Raw genomic sequence first — 23,219 nt, 5'->3', positions numbered from 1 at the left:
TTTACGCAGGTGTCTGGATTCAGTCCAGAGTTGAATGAATAATACTTTTCTTCAACTCAATGAAGCCCAAAACTGAGGTCCTAGTCTGTGCTCCTGACAGTTCCCCCCAGATAGTCCAGTGGTTCGGTCCACTTGCTTCCTCTATCAAACCGTCTGTTAGGAACCTCAGGGTAATCCCAGACCCGGTTTTATACCTTGAATCCCATGTCGGGTCACTTGTACGTTCTAGTCTTTATCATCTTAAAAACATTGAAAAAATGAGTCCAATTGTGTTGCGTTCTGAGATGGAGATGCTCATCCATGCTTTTATTTCATCTCGACTTGATTACTGCAACTCCATCTTCACATGTTTGAGCAATAAATCTTGAGAACGGCTCCAGGTTTGCCAGAACGCTGCTGCAAGGCTTTTGACTAAATTATCTAAGTTTTCACACGTCAGCTGCACTGATTCCCTGGACGGAAAGCAGACGGGAAGCTCCCCCGTCCCCCAACATGCGAAGGGGGACGGGGGAGCTTCCAGTTCAGCAGGATCAGCCTGCGTGCTAATAAGGTAGTAAATGCAATGGCCCGCTTCAGCGCACTCGGCGTGTCTGAAGTTGGGGGAAGACCAAATATTGCCGACATGGGATTTGGGGTGACGGTATGTCTGTAGGCTCTCGACAATGCATCAAATACATCTGTCCAAAGTGCCGCGAGCACTGGGCATGACCAAAACACATGGGCATGATTGGCAGGAGAGAGATGGCATCTGCTGCAGGCATCACTGTTATGCACCCTAGGTCTAGGGGTGTGGGGGCATAACATAAAGATGAATCAAATAAGAAAAATGACCCAAAAATGCAAAAGGTAAGCCCTAAAACAAAACCCACCTAATTTAATAAAGCTGCCAAAACCAATTTCCGTACAAATAAGGGTTTATTGTCCTACATGTAAAGGTGACAAAAGGAAAGAAAAAGGAGCATCAAACTTCAGGGTGAACACAGGCCAAAATAATAAACAAAACAGAACTAACTCAAATGTCAAATGCTCTATCTGACCTTCCAGAAACCAAAGTAAAAATAAATGACAGAGTCTGACCTGTCTCCCTGAACCTCAACCAAAACAGGAGAAAAACAGTCAAACAAAATGGCCGTTCACCCCTACTGCTCTACAAATAACAACAAAAGAAAATCCTGATACAAATTACCAATAAGCTAAGCTTCACCAAAAGAGTCTACACAGCCAAAGGGCCTCACACAGATTTGTCAATGGGGGGGGGGAGTACAGACAGACAAAACCTCCAGCTAAATATTTCTCCCCCCCCCCCCATTGGGGCAGTGGAGTGGAGATGCCAGGGTTATAAAGTCTCATCCTCCAATCATGTGCCGCCATCAATCATCCTCCCTCCAATCCTGAGCAGCAGCACCAGTCACTTGTCCTCCAATCATGGGCAGCCACAAGGCCTTAGTGCAGCCATCCAGGTCACCTGAAAAAAAAGAACACAACCTACACACATACAAAAGTACTTTCACCCCCCTACACAAACTCTCCATATACAAAGCATTAAATACAAATAAAAAACATACACAAATACGACAAGGGTCGTAACAATCACTAATAGAAGGATGCATTTTGGCCAGTCTGGCGTTGGTATAATAGACCCTGTAAACAATCTTGCACTGAATCAATCTATGGCGAGCGCAAATAGAGGACAAATGGAAAAGAGACAATGCTGACCTCCATTGTTGTTCTGTCATGTTAAGGTTAAGACTGTCTTCCCATGCAGCTTTGACAGTATTGGATGGCTTTAAAGATGCTGTCCAAATTGACTTGTAAAGACTTGAAATGCAGCCATTAACAAAAGGGTCTTTGGAGAGAAGAACATCTAGTAGAGTTTCTGGGGGGCGATTTGGAAAATGAGGAAACAGTCTTTTAACATAGTCCCTGATCTGGAAGAAACGGAAGAGATGCTGTTTTGGGAGGTCATATTTCTTTGACAATTGTTCAAATGAGGAGAAAACATTGTTTGCGTACAAGTCAGAAATTGACTTAATCCCATTCCTGTGCCATAGTTTGAATGACAGATCGGTTTTGGACGGTCCGAATCTACAGTTTTTGTAGACTGATGTGAGGACTGTAGGATTTATGAGGCCGAACTGTTTCCTGAATTGACTCCAGATTTTCAAAGAAGTGGACACCACTGGGCAGATATGGACACTGGGAAGGGGAAGCTGCGAACACAGTATTGAGCGTAGACAAAATTCGGAAGATTTCCCTTCCAGCTGAATCCAGCTTGAAGTGGTATCATTGTTGTCATTCATCCAGAAAAGAAGTTTCTGGATATTTGCTGCCCAATAGTAAAATCTGAAGACTGGCAGGGCAAGCCCTCCCTCATCCTTCGGGGCTTGTAAAATAGTCGAGTAGAACTTCGCAAATGCCTCGTTTACACTAACTGGGTCTGTGATTATCGCACCCATTGGAGATAATACTGCTGGAATAAGCCTAGAAGATGCCTCAGCCCTTGCCTGGTATGAAAGAAGCTTCCCTGCCTTGTCACCTGATTCATAGAAACGTTGTCTGGATTTGAGTAGCAGCGTTCTGACCTCCGTGGTCGAGATAAGATCAAGCTCTGTCTGTAGTGCGAGTCGTTTCTTATACAGGTCTGGATCAAAACTAGCAGCTAATAAGTGGTCTGTGTTCTTGATGTCGTTCAAAAGTAGATTTATACGAGCAGACTCCATTTTCCTCTTATTAGAAATAAAAGAAATTAGTTGACATCTAATGTGTGCTTTAGAGGCCTCCCAGAGACTACTTCTATTTGTTTCTGGCAGGTCATTTAGTTCAAAAAATAGAGTTAGTTGTGCTTGTATAAACTCTTTATAGGCTTCCTCAGCAAGGAGGACAGCATTGAACCTCCACTGGTTCAACGGGCGAGGTTGGGAGAGTATGGCCAGATCAAGAGAAACCGGAGAATGGTCTGATATAGCTATACCGTGATAGTCGACAGAAACCAGATTAGACAAAAGTCGTACGTCTAAAAGAAAAAAGTCAATTCGAGAAAAGGTACGATGAACATGAGAGAAGAATGAAAAAGATTTTCCCCCTGGGAATTTATGCCTCCATGGGTCAGTAATACCAAACTGTCGAGAGAGAGTCGATAGCATTTTGGCTGCTCTAGTAGGGGGGGCAGAAGTGTTAGAAGATCGATCAAGCTGCGGATCCTGCACAAAATTAAAGTCACCACCCATGATTATATAGTGATTTTGGAGATCTGGAAAGGATGAAAAAAGCTTTAGTGATAAAAGCACTGTAGTCCCACTTTTCTGCGATAAAAGGAAGATCCTTACGAAAAATCATAGCTGCACCACGGGCCCTGCAATTAAATGTGGAGTAAAAGACTTCCCCCACCCAATGCTTTTTAAGTCGCACAACTTCCTTATTAAGCATGTGAGTTTCCTGGAGAAAATAAATATCTCCCTTGAGACGATTTAAATGGGTCATTACGCGCCCCAGTTTTGTGGCATTCCCCAGCCCCTTCACATTCCAAGAAATAAGTCTGAATCTGTTATTTATGTTTACAGAAGACATACCTCAAACATGATCTGTAATTAAAGTGATGGGCGCGGACATGTTAGGTCGGAAAGGCAAGGCTGGTCTCTGTAAGGAAATCTGAGTAGAACGAGAGAGAGAGGAGAGAAAAAAAAAGAAAAATAACCCAATAATAATAAAATAACATAATAATCTTGGCCTGAACATCCCCATACATACATAAAAACAAGAAACAAGTGTCCATTGCACAAAGGTGTCAACACCTAACAACGGGACTTCCCCCTTTAGTTCAAAATCCCCAAATCCCCGAGTTTAAAGGCACATTATAATTGTCCCAATAACGGAAGTCAAAATTACCCTTAGAAAAGTGTAACTAGACTAATTGTAGCAACTTAAGAGAAGAATAAATAAACAGTTAAAATGAAAAAAAAATGTATAATAAAAAAATAAAATAAAAACCTAGCTTAGGAAAATATCGCAGTGTGAATAGTAATAGCAACCTTTGGTTATACCACCACTTGGTTGAGAAGGTAAAAAAATATATATATATATAGGATCAAGTTTTCTCGGCAGAAATATTGCACAAACCATTTTCTTTAAAAGTGCAAATAAGCCGTTAAAAAGGTGTGTACATGGCAAAAAGGAACTAGTACCAGGTCACATATTGTTACTAGTTAGATTTAGGAAGGGACTGATCGGCATCATCTCGGCAGCGACGAGAGGCAAAATCGGCAGCATCTTTCACCGAGGGAAGATGTTTCCTGGAGCCGACCTCCATCACGACAAACAGCTTAGCTGGGTACCTCAGAGCAGGCTTGTGGCCCAGCTGGTAAAGCTTCCTCATGACATCTCGATACTGGGTGCGCTGCTCCAAAACCTCCGGACAGTAATCCTCCACGATATGGATAGGAGAGCCCTTGTAGGAGAGATTGCCCCGAAGTCTGCGAGCCGTCCGCACCACCAGCTCACGAGTCTGAAATCGGTGGAAGCATATCACGACGTGCCGTGGCTTACCGGCGGGCCCTGGCTTAGCAGCTAGTGAGCTGTGTGCACAGTCTAATTCCGGAGGAGATGCTAGAATGTCAGCGCCAAGCACTTCAAAAAGCAGCTGTGAAAAAAAAGCTGTTGGTGTAGACCCTTCAATATTTTCGGGAAGTCCAAAGATTCGGATGTTGTTGCAGTGGCTCCGGCCTTTGAGATCAATTAGCTTAGCCTTTAGCTTAGCGTTGTCTGCCGCAATGGCTGAGAGCGCGGTCTTCATTTCCGTCACCTCGACGCTGGTAGAGTCGGCATACTGTTCCAAGTGGGTAATGCGCTCTGTATGGTCATCAACTGTGGCTTGAACAGTGCTCAGTCTGGCCTCGTACCTTGCGTAGGTGTCAGCTCGGACTTAGTTTCCGCTAGCTTAGCAGTCAACACAGCAGTGAATGCGCTAACACCAGCCGCTTCTTCCCTCTCCTGCTCGTCTTTTCTGCTTTTTTTGGACATGGTTGCTTAGGTAAGCCGTTGAATTAGTCCTTGTAGGGCAAATTTTGATCTAGTTAATTAGGTGGCTTAGTAGAAGTTAATAAAAGCGGGGAGCTCGGACACACGCGTCTACTCCATTCGTCAACACCGGAAGTCCCCTAAAATAATTCATTTTGTGAAATGTTTTACAACATAGATTGAATTGTATTGATCCTTTACTTTTTTGATTTTGATAATTGTGGCTTAGAGAAGATGAAAACCTAAAAAAAGCTGTCCAAGAAAATCAGGATAAGACGAGACAAGACTTTATTGATCCCTGGAGGGAAATTCAGTTGTTACAGCAGTCAAACAAGAAATATAGCAGTTTGAAAAAAAAAGAGTCAGTAAAAATTAAAATGGTAATAAAAGTGGAAATAAAAGTACACGTCATAACTCAATAGTAAATCCAGCAGCAGTTTCAACAGTTCTGAACTGTCTCATTCTATAGTCTAACTGCTGTTGGGACAAAGGACCTCCTGTAGCAAATCATATATCAAAACAACTAAAGTTTTTTTATTTTATATTTTAGAAAAATTCATTTCTAAGCATTTAATACTCACTTGTGCCTCCCTCTGATGAAGTTATTTCATCAATATGGTGTGGAGGCCATCAGCCTGTGGCTCTATGTACATGAAATGACAACTCAGGTTGCTATGGAGTTTATTGGAATATTGGGGTTTTCCCCCAGGAGTTTTAAGCATTAAAAGCTTTTTTTTTTAATATTTAATTTTTCTGAGATACAGAACCTTTCCCCCTATAAAATAAAGCCTTCTGCTGTGGTACAGAGATTGAGAGGTCGACCTCTTATAAGAAAAGTTTCGAATTTAGAGTATACACTAAGTTCCTACATTATCAAGAAAAAGTCCTACAAGTTGTGTCTTTTGAGATTAGATACTAGACTAAAACTTTTTTTACATTCTTTACAAGAAAAAGGCTTTTCTCCTGTGTGAGTTCTCATGTGTCTTTTGAGATTACATACATGACTAAAACTTTTTTTACATTCTTTACAAGAAAAAGACTTTTCTCCTGTGTGAATTCTCATGTGTGTTTTGAGATTAGACACATCACTAAAACTTTTTTCACATTCTTTACATGAAAAAGGCTTTTCTCCTGTGTGAGTTCTCATGTGTGTTTTGAGATTAGACACATCACTAAAACTTTTTTCACATTCTTTACATGAAAAAGGCTTTTCTCCTGTGTGAGTTCTCATGTGTGCTTTGAGATGATATATTTGAATAAAACTTTTTTTACATTCTTTACAAGAAAAAGGCTTTTCTCCTGTATGAGTTCTCATGTGTCTTTTGAGATTACATACATGACTAAAACTTTTATTACATTCTTTACAAGAAAAAGGCTTTTCTCCTGTGTGAATTCTCATGTGTGTTTTGAGACTAGATCTGCGACTAAAACTTTTATCACATTCTTTACAAGAAAATCTCTTATCTTCTGCATGGATTCTTGCATGAATTCCGAACAGAGAAATGTTACAAAAGCTTTTACCACATTCTTTACAGATATAACATCTTTCATCAGACCCAGTTTCCATGTAGTCAGACAGGTTAGTAATTATTCTTGAGTTTTTACCAGACCTGATAGAGGAAAGTCTCTCTTCTTTTTGAGATTGTTTGTATTTCTTACCAAGATTTGTCTTCTTGTGATTTTTTCTAACATCAGAGTCACACTGACCTGCTGACATGTGAGAGCTGTCCACACTTTGGACATGACTTCTGTCTCTTCTCTTCCTCTGATCTCTGTTCTGTGGGTCTGTCTCTTCATCTGTAGTTGATGCTGATTCTGTCTCTTCATCTGTAGTTGATGTTGATTCTTCATGTTGGTTTCCTTCTTCACCCTGACTATCAGTTACATTAAAGCTCTGCTGATTGTTTAGATCTGCTTCACTGTTCTCATCTTCTTCATAAGTAGGAATCTCCATCAAGGTATCAGTCTCCTGCTTCAGATCAAGCTGATCTTCAACCTGACTGATGCAGAGTTCCTCTGGTTCCTCTTCAATCTGTGGAGGTTCTGGTTCCTCCTGTTCCTCTTTAATCTGTGGAGGTTCTGGTTCCTCCTGTTCCACTCTGAAGTTCCTCTGCTGGTTGCATTGATCTTCCTCTTCAGTCATCCAATGCTGAGGGAGGCCTGCAGGGACACAAACACAGCAAAGAGCCTTTTATACGTTTCCAGGACTTTTGGATAGAGCTGTCACGCGGTGATAGACCAGCAGTGTTGCGGTTAACCGCAGCCCCCTCCCCCCCATAAAAAAAACACAATATCCCCTGGTCCCAAATGAATACAATTACAACGCAGTATTCTTTATTAACAAATAACAGTAACTGCTATGTACCTAACTAATTAACTAACTATATAGGTCACATGTGTCAAACTCAAGGCCCGCGGGCGAAATGTGGCCTGCCATGTCATTTTATGTGGCCCGCTAGTAGGGCTGTGACGATGACCTCATCACCGCATCACCGCACTTTTTTTTCTTTTTTTAGTTCAGCATATGGTCCGTGATTGGAACTATAATAAACACATTAAACACATTCATCTTTGCTGATAATTTACTTTTTCTGCTAGTCCAGTGTTCAGACTTTCCTTCTTTCTTTCAGACTGTTCTATCCTTTTCTCCCACCACGCCTGTCTCTCTCTCTAGTCGCACGCCTTCTCACTGTCTGCCCCCTGCTCTGCACGTGGCACGTGGCTCCCTTGCACACACAGGAGCGCTATCAGAAGCACACAAACTCATTCTACAACAGAAGTTCCCGTCTCACGAGGAAATACAACAAATTTACTGCGTTCTAATTATTCATTTCCATTGTATTCATTTTCTTTACAAGCAGCGCGCCGTCTTAAGTGCGCTACACGGCTGCCAGCCAGAGGATTTTGTGTGGGTTTTTTTTGGGGGGGGGGCTGCGCTTAACCGCGACACCGCTCCCCCTGGTGGTTCATCACCGCGGTGATCAAAAATCCGACACCTTCACGGCTCTACCCGAGAGAGAGAGCATAAAAGATTTTAATTTCTTAAAATAAAAAAAATAAAAATAGGTGTGTATTTATTCATATCTAGGGAGAATTGGACTTGAAATATCGGATTGAGCAACTAAATATTAGGACTTAACCACTGTCCATATAACCTAACCTGACAGAATCAAATGTAAAAGGATTTATGCTAGAATAACAAGCAAACATGTTTCTATGCAACTGTAAGTGTCACTTCAAAAAGTTATGATAAATAAATAAATGAGTTATTTAACACTGCGGAGTAGTTACATTTATTTTTCATTACATTTAGTAACATATATATGTTATATCTGGCCCTTTGAGGACAGCCCCTATGCTGATGTGGCCCTCGGTAAATGAGTTTGACACCTCTGATATAGGTGTTGTAGAATGAGTATGTGTGTGTGTCAGCGGCTCGAGGAAGGAGCGCACACAAGTGTGTTGGGGGTGCGTGTGAATTCTTCTGCAGTGGACCGCTCTCTAGCTGCACTTCACCTGTGCTCTCTGGTAGGGCTGTGACCACCGCACTTTTTTTTAAAGTTTTTTTTTTTTTTTAGAGTTTTGCATATGCTGCATGATTGGAGCTATAATAAACACATTAAACACATTCATCTTTGCTGATAATTTACTTTCTCTGCTAGTCCAGTGTTCAGACTTCAAGGGTTTCTATAGGAAACCTTTTATCACTCTTCAACCTTCTCTCCTCGTCGCACCCACCCGCGCGCTGCTGTCACTGTCTCTTAGAGAAGCATGTGGGCACTCTACTTAAACACGCACACTTGCGCTGTTAAGAACCACACACACATCCTTCTACAAAAGAAGTTTCTGTCTTGCGGGGAAGTTGTCAGGTGGGGAAGGCTGGTGAGCAGGAAGGACCCAGAATGCAGAGGCGGGAGGTAGGGTTGGGCGATGTCCCTTAAATTGGCAGTTGACGATGTTTGCAGTCAACCATCGGGATGGACGATGATATCGTCGGGGGGGTATTTTAAATTTTTCGTTCTTATATAATTGCTATTCGTCATTTTACTTTATTACTTTATTTATTTTATTTCCCAAATAATGACACATCTGCGATGATCCAGTCTAAACTGAGGGAAGTGACTTAAAAAAAATAAAATTAACAAAATAGAAAAAGAATTGATCCGGTCCTGCATTTGATTAGACCGGTGGAGTGAGCGAACGTGTCTCTAGCAGAGCAGACGGACTTAGAGTTTTGTGTTTTAGGGGAAGTAAGGATGCTTTGTAACGTGTGGGAGACTTAGGACTATGATCCGTCCCGCAGCTCTATGTGAACGAGCAACCGGAATTTAGGAGAAGCAGGTCTCCCGGTAAAAGTGTGTCGGGGCAGAGCTCGGAGCGCTAGTTTAGCTAACGCAGTGTGTAAGCTTCGAAGCAGAAAGGCCGCTCAGTCCTTAGAAACCGTTCAAACATTCGTGTTTCCAGTCGTGTCCCGACAAAATAAAGGCTGATGTTATTCCCACATATTTACGTACAGCCAAGATGCAGATTGCAGGGTTTCACGCATGGATTTTATGTTCATGCTAATGTTGTTCGCCCGTGTTAGCATACTACTAATCCTGGCTTCCAGCTCCGTTTTTCAACAGACAAAGCTCTGATCACACGGATTAAAATTAAAATGATGCGCGAACAGGCGCTTCATAATAACCGTAACATTAATAAAAGCATGTTTAGGAGATCATCTCGTATATTACCGAGCTGACGTATCTATGTATGTAGCCGCTCGGCGGAAATAAGTTTCACTTCCGGTTTTTAAAAACACTACAGCGCATGTGCGAATGATTTATTCCGACCGAAACTGTGACCCATGTGAATGTTTTTAAAATCTGAAAAAGTTTTTCTGGGCTCATCTACACGGTTGGATTCTAATCCGACCATTGATCCCATCAAGATATTTTGCACATGTAACCGCGGCTAATGGGGTTCACTCGCAGCGTGACGGGGGCGTGGCATCACGATGGTGTCTCTCCATCACGATGGTATCGTCCATCGGCACAACCCTAGCGGGAGACAAACAGTTCCAGGGCAAGGGGTTTAATTAACATAATGCTCTGCAGAGCAGGGTAAAACAAAACAAGACTCACTGTGGGCAAAACTTGAAGACGTGGCAGGAGACAGACATGGACAGCAGGGACAAGACTTATATACAGACAGGGCAGACAAGACACAGGTGAACATGTTTAGGACAGATTGGGACAAATGAAGTAAAACTCAAAAACATGACAAAACAGGAAACCTTTCAAAGTAAAACAGGAAACAGAACTCAAACATGACAGAACAAGATATAAAGGAAAAACCAATACAAAAGAAACCCAAACCATGACAGTACCCCCCCCCCCCCCCCCCCCCTCAAGGAACCGCACTGAGGTTCCAAAAGTCAACCAAAGAGGAGGGGCAGGGCTCGACATAGCCATTTGTCCGCTGGCCCGGTCCTGTTTTTCGAGCAGTGCGGACCACAAGACTTTATTTTTCACTTGTCCGCTCGGGCCACTAAAATATCTAACGGTTAATATATTTTTCACCTTTTTCAATAAAGTATATTTTGCGAAAACGTGTAGATTTACCTCGTCTTCATAATTTACTTTCTCTGCTAGTCCTGTGTTCAGACTTCAAGGGTTTCTATGGGAAACCTTTTATCACTCTTCTCCTTGTCTCCCACCTGCGTGGGCGGCTGTCACTGCCGAGCACCACGCGGCACGCGCTCACTCTACTTTTTTTTCTTCAAACTTTATTGAATGTAACAATTCAATACAAAACAATGTTAAACAGCAACAACGAAGGAACAAGCCAGTGGGTTTACATTTTACGCAGATATATTGAAACTGACACAAAGATCAGCACGCCCCCTGGTGGGTTTTCACCGCGATGATCTAAAATCCGACACCGTCACTGGAGAGAGACTGAAGCATGTCAGAGATGTGGAAGACATGGCAGGAATAGATAGGAATATATTAGATGGAGTAATGGGTGGAATTAGTAGTATGGACAGCAAGATATTTAATGAATGCATTGAAGATGAAACTGTATGCACTAAGCTTTAAGCTGAATGTCAAAGAATCAAAGGCAACTCCAAATACCTGAATCTCAGACTCTAATGCAGTATAATGTCAAAGTACTTCATTTTGTTTTTCTTTACAGCACTGTAAGCAGTAATTATTTCTAGTTAGCTGAATGATCTCAGTAATTTTATTTTATTTAATTTTTCAATTATTTAATTTAATTAAGTAACTAAAGTAACTAAAAAGTAAATCTAACTTTGCAACAGTAACAAAAAGCAGAACGTCAAGGCAGTCAGAGCAAAAAAGTAAATAAAACTTCTTAACTATTGATTAGGAACAAATGTGAAATAGCAGTGATTAGAAGCAGCATGAAAACTTCTGAACTAGTGTTACCGACTACACTGCAGTGCTCTCTTCAAAACATCTGAAACAGACTAGAGCCGATTTAAGTTTGATGCGCTCTATTTTCAGTAATTGAAAAAGTGTATAAATAAGTGCTAGATGTCACCAGAATGCACCAAATTGCACCATGTTAAAATTTTTCGGGGGGGGGGGGGGGGGGGGGGGCATGCCCCCGGACCTCCCTAAAGTTACAAGCACCTGCAGAGCGGCGGGTCACGCTGTGTCAGGCCAGTAACTTTCAAAAACTACTGGCCCCTTGGGCCAGTGCAAATTTCTGGGCTATGTCAACCCCTGAGGGGGCCCGTAGGACAAACTGTGACAGGCAACAGCAGAGTCCTATGAGGCCGGGCCTGGCACACCAGCGAGGCTGAGAAGATGAGTCCGGAGGATGACCAGGGCTCCAGATTAACTTTTTTCACTAGGAGCACTGTGGCCCCCAACTGAAAATTTTAGGGGCACAACCAGAAAATTTAGGGGCGCATACCGTTAATCAACATTCTAACCAAATCTACTAATTTCCACTGTATTACTAATAAATACTTTAATAATAGATGCAGAAATTACAATGTGCTGTTTCTAATTCAGTGTCACATTTTATTCTGCACTTTTGAAGATGAAACAAGAAGGTAAACTGACAGCAGCATCGCTGTCATGACAGAACAAATAGTAAAGAAAACGGATGGAAATGTATGTTGGTGACACAATAAGCGTGTTTGAGATCACCCAGGTGGACTCAACGCTGCACAGATCACCTGGTGTGAGAAATATATTTCTGGAAATTTATTACTGCACTGACTGAAAGCTGCCCTACTGACTACAAAACAATGCATTATGGGACATGTGTCCTGGTGGTTTTTGTAGTACAGTGATCCATCAAAATAATATAAAATACCAATTGATTAAAAAAAGGTTACATCCATTACAAAACATTCAAATAAGCATAAAATATATAATAACACAAATTATACTGAGGGGGAGAGGAATATTAAAACTAAATTGAATGTTAAGGACAACTCCAACTTCCTGTTCTCCTTCATTCGCCTTCACCTCACCCCCCCACCCCCCCACCCCCGCCTGGTCTCCCCAGTCCAATCCAGGCGAGGTGCCGGTTCATCTCAAACACGTCTATCGTTGCATTTTCCCCAACGTGTTTTCAGTGTGTCTAAAACTAAATCTTGTCACTCACACATATTTAAAGTTCAAGCCCCGTTAGCTGTCACACATGTACGTGAGGGACATTTATTCTCCTCAGCTGACCCGACTCCCGCAGGAGCGGTGAGCTGCCCTAACAGCCGTGCATAAACCGTTTGTGGTCGGGGGTGACACGCCGCCACGCGCTTAACCAAAACCCTAAACTTTCCTCCGGTTCTGTGCGACCTAATAATAATAGTAATAATCCATTTTATTTAAAGCGCCTTTCAAAAAACCCAAGGACACTTTACAAAACAAAGGTTAAAAATAGACATTAAAAGCACAATAAAAATTAAAGCTACAAGTAGCATTTAGCGGGCCCGAGCACGTGCCACCGCCTGGCACGAGCGACCGCCCCGTGAGCAACGCCCTGCTCGAGCCATTCTCGTCGTTTTTTCTTGTCCATTCTGGAGCTCCAAGCTAATGTTAATATGACAGCAGCCTGTGGGGGGGGGGGGGGGGGGGGGACTATAATCTGTTGCCTTAAGGGACAAAGACTTATGCATATAGCATTAAAAGAAAATTCTTAAATCTAAGCCTCGTTTAGACCTGCTCATTTTCTCATCAAGTAGAAGAAGGTTTTTATCAGATTAAGAAACAAGCAATGATGATAATTGCTATCACTGTCCCTAAGGATGAGAACAATAGAACTCATTCAATTTTCACTACAATGTCTAGATGAGTGTCAGCTATGTCTGATAACTTGGCGAATTAGCTGGACCGGGATCTTACAAAGTGCAGGTGGTTTAACGTCCAGTGTGATGAGTCTGTGGACGGCAACAGTACAGCATAGCTTTTGGTTTCCACAAGAGAAGAATTCCTGACACATCTGCCCTAACAGACAACTACAAGAGGAGTTGAAATGTATAACACGGTGAAGGAGTTTTTGTGCAGAAAAAGGTACCATTAGAAAAGCTGGTAGCCATACCTGCAGACGGGGCTCCTGCTATGATTGACCGACAAACAGGTTTCATCACTCACTGTAAAGCTGACCAAGACTTTCCAAAATGTCTGCATTACTGCTGCTTCTTTCACCAGTAGGCCTTATGTGCAGAAGTGATTGGCTCTGGACATATAATGACTCCTATTGTGAAAATCATAAAAAACCTCAGCTGCAAAGCAAAACAGAACAGGATTTTTAAGGTGCTATTGGTGGAGATATCTGCTGAATATGGTGAATATGAATATGGTGAATCTGAACTTGTATTCTTGACTGACATTACTGGAAAACTAAACCACTTGATCTGCGAGCTGCAAGACATTGGCAAAACTATATTTTTTTATTGACCAGCCTGCCTGAGCCAGTGTTTTTCTTGTGGGGATCTTTTCTGCCAGGGCTTGCCAGCTTGGTCAGTGGATGTTGCTGCAGTTGTCTCCCTTGCTGGGACAGCTGGAGTTAAACACAGCAGCCTCACGGCTGTGAAGTGGACCCCGTTGCTGTCCCAGTCTGGATGGGCACTGTGGTGATGTTCCAATGTTCAGGCTGGCTCCTGGTATGAAGAGATTCCCAAGTACCATTTCCTAACCGCAGAGCCAAGGATGTGTTTACATGTTTAGGTCAAAAATGTGATGAACAGCTTCATGTTGTCTATTGATGTAAGTTTAAACCTAAACATGTTTCCCTGTTACTAATCCAGTTGATATGGTTCTCCATCTGTTTCTAGGTGATAGAAAAGCATTTTTTTATATTTAGAGCTCCAAGCAAACAAACAGTTGTCTATATAAGAGCTTTTACAATTGTGGACTTTTAGCCGGTCTCTGAATACATGTGACCAATGTATGGTGGATTTTCACAGACTTTGTTTAAAACTGAAGGTGACAGAGACTTTGGAGAAGTGGCTACATTGCTCTGGACTTCTTTGTTTCATCCACAGAAGAGTAAAATATGTGATTGATTTTGAAAAGCTGCTGAAAAATGTATCTTTTTAAAATTGCAATTTCTAATTTGGGTTTTACATTTTGTGTTCCATTTTTTGTGATTGTATTAGAAAGATTTGTTATTTATTTGGTGTTTAAAGGTGGTACATATTGTATATACACAATCTTCTTAGAGACATTTGCTATATGTTGTGTTTGTTGTCGTTGTAGTTTAATTTCTTTGGATCTATTGAAAGGAAATGAAAAGAAGTTGCAGCATTGATTAAAAAAGCATAAAAGAGACATTTACTGTCTGATGTTACATCTGTAGGAGTGTACTGAGGCTGGGTTTTGTTTTGGAGCACATTCATATATTTTGTTTGTAAAAAAAAAAAAGATAAAATATAAAGTTAATTGTATTTTGGATGAATAAAAAAGCAATGATTAGTGCTAAGGATGTATAAAAGACAAACAAAACAAAGGAAATTGCTGTAATTTAGTGTTGAACTAGGCTTTCTAACTGTTCTACTTTCTGTCTGCCACTCCTGGCTAATTTACATGTGAGCACACAGCCGGGGGTTGGGGGGGGGCTAACTCCACTCCTGCAGCAGGGGAGACTGATGAAAAGCTTGAGGATGTAAGATTGAATAAATAAAATCCTAGAGTTGACCAGTTCATTTTATAAATGTAAATATTTTTTATTTTGGTGCTGATAAACTAAACAGAAGTTATGATAAAAATATTTGCTTGAGTCAAAATGTCCAAAAATTTGCTTTCAGCACAATAGGGTGATTAAGGTGGTTAAATGTTTCTCGTACGTATAGTGCTGCTTTTCAAACATGGAGCTTTGTAGGACGCATCTAATTCTGAAATCTCAGCTTCCTGAGACAAACGGCTGATTTCCTATGAAGCTTGATTATATGATCATGCTTCATGATCATTTATGAACATATATAGCTCGTCCAAAATTGTCATATCCATGGGTTCAGAATGGAAGTTTCATCAAATCTATTTAATTTCAGTGAGATCAGACAAGGAATGTGAACGTGAGAGCAACATTTGTGCATGGCGAGATACCCAACTTCGCCGCTCTGTCACGACCACACCCCCACGTTGAAAGATTTGTTTTTCATCAGAGTAAACTTCAATGGTTTTTCAACAGGTGGACGTCATTTTGAGGTGTGTTTGCTCATCCTACTTGGAGCAGTGATGCTCCGAGCAGTGATGCTCCAAGTAAAACATGTCATTTCCTGTTGCCAACAGGTGGCGCTACACCTGTTTCGGATTTTTCCACTGCAGATGTGTTCAAAGTCAGACTACAATCATGCACAACAAATTTGGATCAGATTAGATTATTTATGGCTGAGTAATGGCCATTTTTCTTTTCATGGCGTGATTTCGAAACGACCTCAAATTTTGACGCGCCGCCACGTTCACAAACAACCGTAAAAACTTAAAAGCTTCGCAATTTAAGATCGGACATGTGTTTAGTTTACAAAACCAAAGTTTGGAGTCATTGTTCAAAAATCTCTAGGAGGAGTTCGTTCTAGAACGAGGCCTGCAAATGACCAAAATACAGCAAAAATGACATATTGACACCAATATAGCAGACTTCCTGTGCGACTGACAGCTTGGTCCCAAGAGACTTTTTTGTAGGTTTCTATCTGATGAACATGTCCTGTAAAAATCAAGCTTGTATGTTAAAGAACATGGCGGGGCTCTCAAAAACAAACATGGTAGGTGGCGCTATTGAGCCGTTTTTTGTTCACCCATGCAAGTGCTGTGTATCTAAGTTGGAGATATGTAAGAGGCCTCTCATTCTGAAATCTCAGCCTCGTGATACAAACGGCTGAATTTTTATGAATTTTTAATTATCTGACTGCAACGCAATCAACCACTTCCTGTTTGGCACTGGCTTGCGCAGGCACCGTCAGGTGTACACCCATGAAACTTTAGACGATGAGAGAAGACCCTTATGAGTATCTCCTGTTGTAATTTTATGAATGTCGGACAAAGCACAGAGAAAAGATAGGTCAGAATGTGACATAAAATGTATTTGTCAATATCTAGGTGGCGCTATGGAGCTCGTCCAAGATTGTCATATCCATTGGTTCAGAATGGAAGCCTCATCACCTCTATTGAATTTCAGTGAGATTGGACAAGGAATGTGCATGTGAGAGCAACTTTTGTGTGCATGGCGAGACGCCCAACTTCGCCGCTCTGTCACGACCACACCCCCGCATTGAAAGTTATGGCTTTTTATCAGAGTAAACATCAATGGCTTTTCAACAGGTGGACATCATTTTGAGGTGTGTCGGCTCATCCTACTTGGAGCAGTGATGCTCCAAGTAAAACATGTCATTTCCTTTTACCAGCAGGTGGCGCTACACCTGTTCTGGATTTTTCCACTTCTGATGTGGTCAGGGTCAGACTACAATCATGCATATCAATTTTGGATCAGATTGGATTTTGCATGGCTGAGTAATGGCCATTTTTCTTTTCATGGCGTGTTTTCAAAATGACCTCCATTTTCGACGCGCCGCCACGGTCACAAACATCCGTAAAAACTTAAAAGCTTCGCAATTTAACATCGGACATGTGTTTAGTTTACAAAACCAAAGTTTGGAGTCATTATTCACAAATCTCTAGGAGGAGTTCGTTCTAGAGCGAGGCCTGCAAATGTCCAAAATGGAGCAAAAATGACATATTGACCTCAATATATCAGACTTCCTGTGCGAGTGACAGGTGGGTCCTTTCAGACTTTTTTGTAGGTCTCCATCTGAAGAACATGCCCTGTAAAAATCAAGCTTGTACGTTAAAGCGTATGCGGGGCGTCGGGACAAAAGTCACTGTAGGTGGCGCTATCGAGCCGTTTTTCTGCGCCCATGCCAATCTCCTATAAAATACAAAATTTTTCGCGACTCCTGATGTGTGTGCCAAATTTGGTGAGTTTTGGGGTATGTTAAAGGCCTCAAAAAGGCGACTCTTCCGGTAGAATAATAATAATAATAATTAAAGCTACAAGTAGCATTTAGCGGGCCCGAGCACGTGCGACCGCATGGCACGAGCGACTGCCCCGTGAGCAACGCCCTGCTCGAGCCATTCTCGTCGTTTTTTCTTGTCCATTCTGGAGCTCCAAGCTATTGTTAATACGACAGCAGCCTGGGGGGGGGGGGGGGGGGGGGGGGGGGGGGGGCTGTAATCTGTTGCCTTAAGGGACAAAGACTTTTGCATATAGCATGAAAAAAATTCAAGCAATGATGATAATTGCTATCACTGTCCCTAAGGATGAGAACAATAGAACTCATTCAATTTCCACTACAATGTCTAGATGAGTGTCAGCTATGTCTGATAACTTGGCCAATTAGCTGGACCGGGATCTTGCAAAGTGCAGGTGGTTAACGTCCAGTGTGATGAGTCTGTGGACGGCAACAGTACAGCATAGCTTTTGGTTTCCACAAGAGAAGAACTCCTGACACATCTGCCCTAACAGACAATTACAAGAGGAGTTGAAATGTATAACACGGTGAAGGAGTTTTTGTGCAGAAAAAGGTACAATTAGAAAAGCTGGTAGCAGTGACTGCAGATGGGACTCCTGCTATGATCAATAGACAAACAGGTTTCATCACTCACTGTAAAGCTGACCCAGACTTTCCAAAATGTCTGCATTACTGCTGCGTCATTCACCAGCAGGCCTTATGTGCAGAAGTGATTGGCTCTGGACATATAATGACTCTTATTCTGAAAATCGTAAACAACCTCAGCTGCAAAGCTAAACAGCACAGGATTTTTAAGGTGCTATTGGAGGAGATGTCTGTTGAATATGGTGAATATGAACATTGTGAATCTGAACTTGCATTCTTGACTGACATTACTGGAAAACTAAACCACTTGATCTGCGAGCTGCAAGACAATGGCAAAACTATTTTTTTTTGACCAGCCTGCCTGAGCCAGTGTTTTTCTTGTGGGGATCTTTTCTGCCAGGGCTTGTCAGCTTGGTCAGTGGATGTTGCTGCAGTTGTCTACCTTGCTGGGACAGCTGGAGTTAAACACAGCAGCTCACGGCTCTGAAGTGGACCCCGTTGCTGTCCCAGTCTGGATGGGCACTGTGGCGATGTTCCAATGGCCAGGCTGGCTCCTGGTATAAAGAGATTCCCAAATACCATTTCCTAACCGCAGAGCCAAGGATGTGTTTACATGTTTAGGTCAAAAATGTGATGGACAGCTTCATGTTGTCTAAACATGCCACCCTGTTATTAATCCAGTTGATATGGTTCTCCATCTGTGTCTAGGTGATAGAAAAGCATTTTTTTTATATTTAGAGCTCTAAGCAAACAAACAGTTGTCTATATAAAAGAGCTTTTACAATTGTGCACTTTTAGCAGGTCTCTGAGTTCATGTGACCAATGTATGGTGGATTTTCACAGACCTTGTTTAAAACTGAAGGTGAGAGAGACTTAGAGAAATGGCTTCATTGTTCTGGAGTTCTTTGTTTCATCCACAGAAGAGTAGAATTGGTGATTGATTTTGAAAAGCTGCTGAAAAAAGTATCTTTTTCAAATTGCAATTTCTAACTTGGGTTTTACATTTTGTGTTCCATTTTTTGTGCTTTAATTGGGAAGCATTTGTTATTTGTTTGGTGTTTTTAAGGTTCTGCAAATATACACATCATTTTTTAGAGACATTTGTTATCAGTTGTGTTTGTTGATTTGTAGTTTAATTTCATTGGATGTATAGATGTCGTGTGGGGGGGAGGCTCGAGAGCAGGTAGGACCCAGGCGCAGAGACGGGAGGCAAACGGGTTCAGGGCAAGTGGGTTTATTTAACTAACAAAAAGCGCTGCAGAGCAGGATGACAAAACTAAAAACAAAAACTTACTGTGGCATGGCAAGGGACATGGACGCCAGACAAGAAGACGTGATCAACATGAGCAGAAGTTAATGGACCAGCACAGGAGGAAGGCAGAGACAAGACTTATATACAGACAGGGCAGACAAGACACAGGTGAACACGATTAGGGCAGATGGGGACCAAAGGAAGTAAAACTCAAGAAACATGACAAGACAGGAAACCTTTCAAAATAAAACAGGAAACAGAACCAAACAAGACAGAACAAGAACTAAAGCGAAAAAAAAAGACAAGAAACTGAAACCATGACGATAGAAAGGAAAAGAAGTTCAAACATTGATTATAAAAAAGGATATAAGAGATAAAAAAAAAAGAAAAAGGAAAAGAAAAAAGATAAAATATTGATTTAATTGCATTTTGAATGAATAAAAAACAATGATTAATAGAATCAGAATCAGAATCAGGAATCAGAAAAAGTTTTATTGCCAGGTTCAGTAGAGCGCACTTTACAAAACGAGGAATTTGACTTGGTGTATAGTGCAATTAAGAATAAGTTAAAAATTAAGTTAACAACAACAACACACTATATACAGTAGAGTAAGGTGAATTAAAGTGGGAGCACAGATGGGCTGGGATGGTGGGGCCTGTAAGTGGCACCGACAGTCCTTTGGTGGGCGGGGGGGGAGGGGGGGTCACCTGGGGGAGTTGGGGTTCTGTTCAGCAGGCTGGCTGCAGTGGGGAAGAAGCTGTTCTTGTGGCGCGAGGTCCTGATGGACCGGAGCCTCTTGCCAGAAGGGAGGGGCCGAAAGAGATTATGTCCTGGATGAGAGGGGTTGGCTACAATCCTGGCTGCCCGCCTCCAGGTCCTGGAGATATGCAGCTCCTGGAGAGACGGGAGGTGGCAGCCGATCACCTTCTCTGCTGAGTGGATGACGCGTTGCAGCTTGGCCTTGTCTCTGGCCGTGGCCGCAGCGAACCAGACTGTGATGGAGGACGTGAGGGTGGATTCGATGATGGCGGTGTAAAAGTCTACCAGCATCTTTTCAGGGAGGTGAAACTTCTTCAGCTGCCTCAGGAAGTACATCCTCTGCTGGACCTTCTTAGTGATGGAGCTGATGTTCTGCTCCCACTTGAGGTCCTGGCTGATGATGGTTCCCAGGAAGCAGAAGGACTCCACAGAGGTCACCGGGGAGTCACAGAGGATGACAGGGGGGAGGGGGGCTGGGGCCTTCCTGAAGTCCACTGTCATCTCCACTGTCTTCAGAGCATTAAGCTCCAGGTTGTTAGCGCTGCACTATGACACCAGCCTGGCTATTTCACTCCTGTAGGCCGACTCATCTCCGTCAGACATGAGGCCGATGAGTGTGGTGTCGTCAGCAAACTTCAGGAGTTTGACAGACAGGTGACCAGCTGTGCAGCTGTTTGTCTACAGGGAGAGTAACAGGGGTGAAAGGACACAGCCCTGGGGGGATCCGGTGCTTGTGGTCCGAGTATCTGAGACGAGCTTCCCCAGCCTCACATACTGCTGTCTGTCCGTCAGGAAGTCTGTGATCCACCTGCAGGTGGAGTCAGGCACATTCATCTTGGAGAGTTTTTAATACTAAAGATGTATGAAAGACATACCGAAAAAATATGTCTTTCAGTGTTTAACTGGCTGTCTTTGGATTATGCATGCCTGAGTAATGACCATTCTTACTCCTCATGTCTCTGTTCACTGCTTGCTAATTTACATAGCAGGGGTCCCAGCAGGAGGGGGCGGGGTTGTAACACGACTCCTTCAGCAGAGCCAGGCTGAGAGAGGCTTTGACATGTAAGATGTTAGATGTTAGAATGCCAGATGTTAGAATGACCAGTTCATTTTATATCTATGAAAATATTCAGGGAGCTATGGGACATGTTCAGCTTTAGGTCTGTGAAAATTGGTGTCGATTGTTGAAACATAAGTTACCATAAAAAAAATGTTTGTTTGGAGTCTAGACAGATTTAACACAGGTTTTTGGATGAAAAGGATTTTTTATAAATCATCTGTTACACTTTTAAGTCTGAAAAAAATATGGAAGGCAGCAAACACAGATCCCTACCGTTTTTAATTTTTTTGTGCTGATATTTGAAAGATAAGTTATGCAAAAAAATAGGTGTTTGCAGTTTTGCCTAAAAAGACGTTTTCGGACCTTTTTGGATGTAATGCTCTCTAAGATGTCACCTGTAACTTCAATCATTCTGAATTTTTTTAGGAAGCAGTAGCACATAAATGCCTATGAAAGTTGAATTCTTGGTGCTGATAACCTAAACAGAATTTATGCTAAAAATCTTTGTTCAGTCCAAAATTTCATTAAAAAAATCAAGTGATGAAGTTTCTCGTAGACCCTATAGTGTTACATATCAAAGCTGGAGGTTATTAAAGGCATCTAATTCTGAAATCTCAGCTTCCTGAGACAAACGGCTGATTTATAATAAATTTCTATTATTTGGGTGCACATAATCGACCACTTCCTGTTACGCAGGCACCGTCAGGTGTACACCCATGAAACTTTACATGATGAGAGAGGACCCTTCTGAGTATCTCCAGTTTTAATTTCATGCACATCGGACAAAGCAAAGAGAAAATACAGGGCAGAATGTGCCCAATGCAATAACTAGGTGGCGCTATAGAGCTCGTCCAAGATTGTCATATCCATGGGTTCAGAATAGAAGCTTCATCATATCCATTGAATTTCAGTGAGATTGGACAAGGAATGTGCACGTGAGAGCAACTTTTGTGTGCATAGCGAGATGCCCAACTTTGCCGCTCTGTCACGACCACACCCCCGCATTGAAAGTTATGGTTTTTTGTCAGAGTAAACTTCAATGGCTTTTCAACAGGTGGACGTCATTTTCAGGTGTGTCGGCTCATCCTACTCGGAGCAGTGATGCTCCAAGTAAAACATGTCATTTCCTCTTGCCAGCAGGTGGCGCTACACTTTTTCCAGATTTTTTCACTGCAGATGTGTTCAGAGTCAGACTACAATCATGCACATCAATTTTGGATCAGATTGGATTATGCATGGCTGAGTAATGGCCATTTTTCTTTTCATGGCGTGTTTTCGAAACGACCTCCAATTTTGACGCGCCGCCATGGTCACATACATCCATAAAAACTTAAAAGCTTTGCAATTTAACATCGGACATGTGTCTAGTTTACAAAACCAAAGTTTGGAGTCATTACTCTCAAATCTCTAGGAGGAGTTCGTTCTAGAGCGAGGCCTGCAAATGACCAAAATACAGCAAAAATGACATATTGTCATCAAAATATCAGACTTCCTGTGCGACTGACAGCTTGGTCCCAAGAGACTTTTTTGTAGGTTTCTATCCGATGAACATGCCCTGTTAAAATCAGGTTTGTACTATAAAGCATATGGAGGTGCTCGCGAAAACAAATTTTGCAGGTGGCGCTATCGAGCCATTTTTGTTTACCTATGCCGTTCTCCTATAAAATATGAAATTTTTCGCGACTCCTGATGTGTATACAAAATTTGGTGAGTTTTGGGGTATGTTAAAGGCCTCAAAAAGGCGACGGAAAAGTCGGAAGAATAATAATAATAATAATAATAATAATAATTAAAGCTACAAGTAGCATTTAGCGGGCCCGAGCACGTGCGACCGCATGGCACGAGCGACCGCCCCGTGAGCAACGCCCTGCTCGAGCCATTCTCGTCGTTTTTTCTTGTCCATTCTGGAGCTCCAAGCTATTGTTAATACGACAGCAGCCTGGGGGGGGGGGGGGGGGGGCTGTAATCTGTTGCCTTAAGGGACAAAGACTTTTGCATATAGCATGAAAAAAATTCAAGCAATGATGATAATTGCTATCACTGTCCCTAAGGATGAGAACAA

The 23,219-nt window shown here is 42.1% G+C and overlaps 2 protein-coding genes and 1 long non-coding RNA gene across 4 annotated transcripts in view; 2 read left to right on the top strand and 1 right to left on the bottom strand.

The window, feature by feature from the left end:
* LOC144988990 (NLR family CARD domain-containing protein 3-like) overlaps positions 1–23,219 on the top strand; it is a 204,704-nt gene that overhangs the window by 65,119 nt on the left and 116,366 nt on the right. The gene's annotated exons all lie outside the window — the stretch shown is intronic.
* Positions 1–23,219, top strand: part of LOC144989075 (protein NLRC3-like) — a 97,902-nt gene that overhangs the window by 17,575 nt on the left and 57,108 nt on the right. The window lies entirely within an intron of this gene.
* On the bottom strand, positions 897–4,615 carry LOC144989630 (uncharacterized). Its single transcript, XR_013653888.1, has 2 exons — positions 4,332–4,615; positions 897–3,648 (listed from the first exon to the last, which is right to left on the bottom strand). It is a non-coding gene; the product is annotated as an uncharacterized LOC144989630 (long non-coding RNA).

Source organism: Oryzias latipes, chromosome 2, assembly GCF_053564925.1.
Source record: "Oryzias latipes strain Hd-rR chromosome 2, Olatipes_Hd-rR_3.1".
Taxonomy (NCBI): Eukaryota; Metazoa; Chordata; class Actinopteri; order Beloniformes; family Adrianichthyidae; genus Oryzias; species Oryzias latipes.
This window is presented reverse-complemented; position numbering and strand designations above follow the sequence as displayed.